The sequence below is a fragment of the Cuculus canorus genome, chromosome 8, assembly GCF_017976375.1.
Source record: "Cuculus canorus isolate bCucCan1 chromosome 8, bCucCan1.pri, whole genome shotgun sequence".
Lineage (NCBI taxonomy): Eukaryota > Metazoa > Chordata > Aves > Cuculiformes > Cuculidae > Cuculus > Cuculus canorus.
In genome coordinates, this window is record NC_071408.1 from 19,235,712 (window position 1) to 19,241,984 (window position 6,273).

Sequence of the window (6,273 nt, forward strand, 5' to 3'; positions counted from 1 at the left end):
TTCATGAAACAATCCAGAGGAGAATGGCAGCTGGGAGAGAGTCAAGAAGTTACTTCAGCTCCAGTCTCTCCCATGTAAAATGTAGCCCAAAAAGCTTGACCTGTGTGGCCAGTTTTTGTCTAAATAACTTTAGATTAGGCATTGTTAAAGATGTAGACTTCAGAAAAAGCAGGAAATAATAAATTAGAAATCGCTATGGTTCTGTAAACTCCATGGTAAAGCCTGCAATGAGCTCCTTTTCGTTTCAGCTTCCAAAAGACAAACATCAGCTTGGAGGTCTGAGCCACAAACCATGAGCTTGTCAAAGCACAATGATGTGCTTTTCAGTGCTGGAGAGTTTATCACTTTTGAGATCAAGATGTATAGCTCCTGATACTGCAGGCAGTATGCAGCCTTAACTCTCGTATATCTCTCTGTCAGCTTAGGAGAAAACACCATTGGCTGTGATCTATGAAATTCTAGAGCTACACATGCATCTATTATAGCTAAGAAAATAACAATAATTACACCTGCAGTGTAGAGATAAAGCAGATTAGTTCATAACAACATAAATGTGTGGTTCTGTACACTGAAATTCTGCTAAAGGCAAGATGGTTCTGTGACTGGGTTTGGGTTGGAAACTGACCATTTCTCCGCAAGCCTCTTTGAAAACCGAGTTCTGTAGCACAGAAAACAGTGGTGTTCTGTCAGTGGTCTCATTGTGTCGTTATAGCTGTTTTCACTATATTTCGTCTGTCTGTGCATATTTTCTTTCACAACTCACAGCCTGCTGCTCAGTTTAATATAACATATGGATCCACGGCTTCGCCAGTAACAGAGGCGGCATAGTTTTGCATTATGGGCTGGAATTCAAATGAGAAGCCAGGTGCTACATTGCAAGCCATAATTAAAGTAAAATAAAGATAAAATCTCTCCCCATTTCTGTTCTTAGTTTGGAATAACATCTCATAGAGCTGTAACTCACTTCTGGAAGCAGACACGGGAGGAAACACAACCTGCACATTCTTGCACCATCTGCTGGTAGCATCTCCATCTACAGACACACCTAGAACAGATTTTATAATTCCTCTCAAACCCGGATGGCCACATCCGCCCTTAGAGACATGAGACCAGAGTCATAAAGACCCAAGATTAAGTTGGGGATTTGTTTTTTATAAAAATCAAACCACATTCAGTTTTCCATAGCAGAGCTGTTTCTGCAGGATTTTTAGGGAATTACATAGCGAGGCCTCCATGACCCCCAGCATAGCCACATCAGGAAGGGAATGGCAGAGCCTTTGTGTCTCTGCAAGGCAGGACAGGCCGGCTTCCACTAGCTGCTGTTGCAGTCAGCAGGAGCCAGAGCACCCGAAGAAGAGGTCTAGCCTCTCTGGCCCTGTAGCCGGCTGCCTGCAAATGGTTGTGGTCAAGAGTCTCATCACCCTCTGGGCAGAGCCTTTGGTGCAGGCAGGTCTATGCCAGCCCTGTAGCAGCACTGTGCAAGGTCTTGTCCCCCATCACAGACCCATTCCCTCCAAAACTGCTGGAAACTCTCAGCTGAAAAATGGGATCCAGTGATGCCTGTCAGATTCCTTGCCCATCCCAGAGACTCAATATATATTAAAATTAAACACAGCACTTTGTTACTGCCAATGACATTATAATGTGAGTGAACAAATCCCTCCAGTAAAAAAAAAAAACAAAAAACTTTAATGAAGTGCTTATGACGTTAAGGTGTGTAGGAACAGCTCAGTTCCTTCTTTCTGCCTCATCCCTTAGTATAAGAAGGGTCTGTAAGTGGCTCACGAGAGGGTGGTGTCAAAGAAAATTAATGCTTTCTCATGCAGACTGCAGTCAGTCTGCTAAGTTCACAGCTTCAAGAAGACCCAACATTAAATGCCCTTGCTTGGCTTTTAAAGAGGGTTGGCAGTTTTATAACAAGTAACATCTTTGTCCACGGGAGCCCTGCAAAGCCTAGGGGTCACATTTCACCCTTCAGCCTGGAGGACAGGCCCACAGGAGTCTGGGGAAATTACCTTCTCTAGGTGCAGCTCATCAGGAGTAGTACAGATAAATTGTCCCCTGAACCTTCAGGCACTAAACCACTATTACTGCACAGAAACTCCCAGCACGGTGGGTCAGTGTGAATTACTCAGACCATCACTTGGACCAGAGTAACAAATCCCATGTGACTAAAAACCCAGAAGATCAAAACTAAGGCAGAGAACCCCTGAATATCTCTCCATTAAGCGTGTATGTGCTCTCTCTCTCTCCTATGAAGAGCTTCATCGCAGTATGCCCAGGGTCGTGAACACTCCCTGTCTAGCTGTCACACTCAGCTGCCATCACAGACAGGTGCTGCCACCAGGCTGGGTGAGGATGTGCAGGCAGAGCGAGTCTACTCTGTGCCATGGTGCCGAATCCCACCAAAGCACCTGCTGCCTCCTTTGCCCAGAAATCAGAGCTGCAACTCATCACCGTTCAGTCCTTTATTGCTTTCCTCTACAACTGGAACATTCCGTGTTTCTGGAACATGGTAAAAGCCAGCACCCTAGACACAGAGATGAGGTTCTGAACAGAGGAGCTCGCCCTTATTGTGACCTTGGGTTGCTTTCAGTAAGTATGGCCAGAAAACAGCTGCTCTTTAAGAGACAGGTAAAGAGCAGACAGCTGGCAATAATAAAGCAAATAGGGAGATACACACCATGCGTGCACTGCTGAACAGAGCTCTTGTCCTTTCTGAGTCACCCTCTTGTTTGGGCGACCTGCTGGTACATGGGCATGAAGCCCCGTGCAGGCCACTTTGCCCCATCTCTTCCTAAGCTGCCCTGTGGACATACCCTTTGTCGTGACCCAGTTCTGCACAAGCCCCATGCTAGCTAAATCCATGTTCTGCCTTGTATATTTCTTCTACTCTATTGTTTGTGCAGAAGCACATGAAATGCCATCACACCCTAATAGATAAGCAGCAATCAGAGACTGGGATGGCTGATAGAAAATAGGAACAGAAAATGCAGCACTGAAAGTAGATTTATGGAAAAATGGTAATTGCACTTTACAAGATAGATATTTAAGTGAAATAAGGATTCCCCTTTCTTTTAGGAGACGTGAGGTCTACAAACAGATGTCTGAATTCCAGCTTAGGCTGCACCAGTGCTGACTCCATTGTAACAATGGCATTTCTTTTTTATGCTTCCGAAGACATAGCAATTTCTTTTAGGCAACACAACTGTAGCAAATTGATTTGACAGGCAAGTTCACATGGTTTGATGTGAACATTGCAAGAGTGATCTATGTATCATAAGCAAATGAAGCATTTTCCATACCTATCCAGGGATCACTGGATGTGCACAGCCCAAAACATCACGAGGCTGGTGGCTTTTGAAAGAGCACAAGGTTGGTTCGTGGAGGCTCTATCTTCTCTTAAACACAGAGGTCACATCTACCCTCCATTTTTTATCCTGTCTGCATCCAGCTGGCTGGTGTATGTAAGGAAGCACAGATGCTCAGTTTGGCATGTGAGAGGGAGTGCAGAGTTAGGGAAATATTTCAGGTGGTTTTAAGCATTATGATAATCATGGCGTGATCCATAAAATCTTTCCTAACTGAGCTACTTCATTACATTGTTATTTGTATTCCTGTAGCACCCAGACACTAGCAGGAACATTTTGCCCCATTCATGCTACCAACCAAAAAGTGACCATGGAAGGCCATAGCCATGCCAGCCAGTGTGGGTGGAAGGGGCAGGATTTTAGCATTCATAGACCAGACAAGGCAGCTCCTGTGAGCACAGCAGAGTGGGAGCACTTTGCAGAGAATCTACAAAAATGGATGTTGGCACAAGTGTATCTCATATAGAACAACAGCGATTTTGTGCTGTTTCCAAAAGGACTCAATCACATCAGCCACTGTCTGTGTCACTACAGGCTGAGAACACAACATCAGCTTCATCTTCCCCTGAGCATGGGGCAGAAGCCTCACCCCACTCCTGTCTGTCTGCTCTTGGGAACCACAGGGAGAAACTCCACTGCAGAACAGGTGAAGGCAGTGTCTCCAGAAGGAATTAATCTCAATACCGGAGGGAAATCTGCTTCCCCAGAGAGTCCCTTCACCATCGAACCTCAGAGGGATTACAGCCAACTAGGAAGGTCTGGCCCTGTCTTAGAAAACAAGCATAAGAAAAGCTAAACCAGGTGGTGAAAGACTTTAGGAAACCACATTCTTTTTGTTGTTCGTTTATCCTCTTACATTGACTTTTGCAAATGAGACCACTTTAAACCTGAAATGGTGGTGGCCCTTGGGCGGGATCCGACTCACAGCGTTTTGGGTGGTAGGGCTGACCTTTTGCTGTGGAATTTTACCTAGTAATTTCTGCGGCAGGAAGAAATCCTCGGAGTGGGTTGTCTGGCTTCAGAAGTAAATTTAAGTGCCTGTGGCTTGACAAATAAACATTCTGAGAGTGCTTAATGACTCACAACCTCGCCTAAGAATAGCTGAACTTTGCAAGACCGAAATACATAGCAGAGAATATGGCCTCTGACACTGCCTGAGCATGAAGCTGAAGGACACAGCGGGAGAAGGGGAAGGAGAGGCTGCGACTGAACTGTAGCTGCATTCCTGCTGTCCCCTCCCAGCTCCTGGCAAGCTGCATCTGGGAGGCTTCTTCAACATTCATGTGCATCAGCCAACTCGGAGATCTCCTCCACAAATTCACCTAATCCATTTTTAAACAATTTATTGTGTTTCATTTATACATACAGCAAAGTACTCGTCATTTGTCCTGCTTGTTTGAAAGTGCGCTTATTCTCTTGGATTAGAGGGGTCACAGAGTTTTATGCATATGCATATTACACTTGTGAGCACCTAACATTTCGTAGAAGAGAGAGTCTTTGTCTTCAGGCTATTGAGCAAGGAAAGCCTCAGTGACTGAAAAGGGGAACTGTTTTTGATTCTGTTTGCTGAAAAGCATTTTTTGGGTAGTAGTTGCTGCTTTCTGGGGCACACTTGCAGAAGTGTATGCTTCGAACTGCCACTGCTTTACTTCTTACACCCCCCCCTTCTTAGCGCTTTAATCAAACCCGAGGGAAAACAAAGCAAAACACCAGTTCAGCTGAATGTCTGCGACCACAACAGCTTCCTGTAGGTGCCCAGAGTTTCTGTTGCAGAAGTATCATTTTCATTAAGGTTCAAGGCTAGGGCGATGAGCCTAAGGGATGGGTAATGGTTCAGCTGCCCCATCCCAGGAACAGCAGGAGAGGTGCTCTGCCTCGAAGGCCGTGAATACACATCAAAGTACGTTTGCTGTTGAGAAACAGGAGAAGAAAATAACGTAGGACTCATCTCCCAAATCCACCAGAGAGTGGTGCCAGAAAAATATCTTTTTGATATAATGGTCCCTCTCTTTAGGGCCCGGGCAAAACAACCTGAGCAGCAGCGGTTGTCCTCATGGCACGAAGCCCGAAGGCTCCCCTAAGACACGCTTTTCCTTTGATTCTTTGATCCACTGTTAAAATAATCAGAAAATGTCTTCGTCTTGTTCAGCACCTTAGCTCCTCTGAGAGCAGACCAAGCTAGCAGATGACCTTCTCTGTGTAGAGTCCCGGTCACTCCTGAGGGAGGCTAAGGGGAGGTTTTATCCCTCCCTGTCTTACTGGGAGCCTGGGCACTGTGAGGAGGATTCATCTTGCCTGGTGGTCAGGCAGCAGCTGGACCCCCACACTCAAATACCCTCCAACAACACAAGATCCCTTGGAGCTGAGCCCAGGCGTGATGCTGCACCAAGCTGTGCCTTGGGGTGCCCACTCTAGCCCCGCACACCCCAGTGGTTGGAGCCACCTCATCGTGGCCACCCACAGACTCATGCGAGCCAGGCTCTGGCAGTCACGCTGCTCTGCTCACAGCCCCCCATGTGTTTATCAGCCTGGAGATGAAAACCCAAGAGGTGCCAATTGCAGTGTCGCCGTTACCACCGGAGCTTGAAGACTCTGCTGTAATTTACAGCATTTCCCACTCAGAGTTGAGAAGCTACAGAATCATAGAATCATAGACTCATAGAATAGTTTCGGTTGGAAGGGGCCTTGAAGATCATCTAGTTCCAACCCCAAATTTGGGCTTATCTCAAAGGAAGGGGGAATCACAGTGAGCCTCATCCATTCCCGGCAGACGCTGAACTTGTATCCCAGATGGAGGCCACGCAGCTCCCCCAGCACCGCTGGAGCTGCTGCTCTCCCGTGCTCCAGAAGAGACGGGAGCAGGGCTGGGGTTTGCCTCGGTGTCTCGGGACAAGCAAAACCT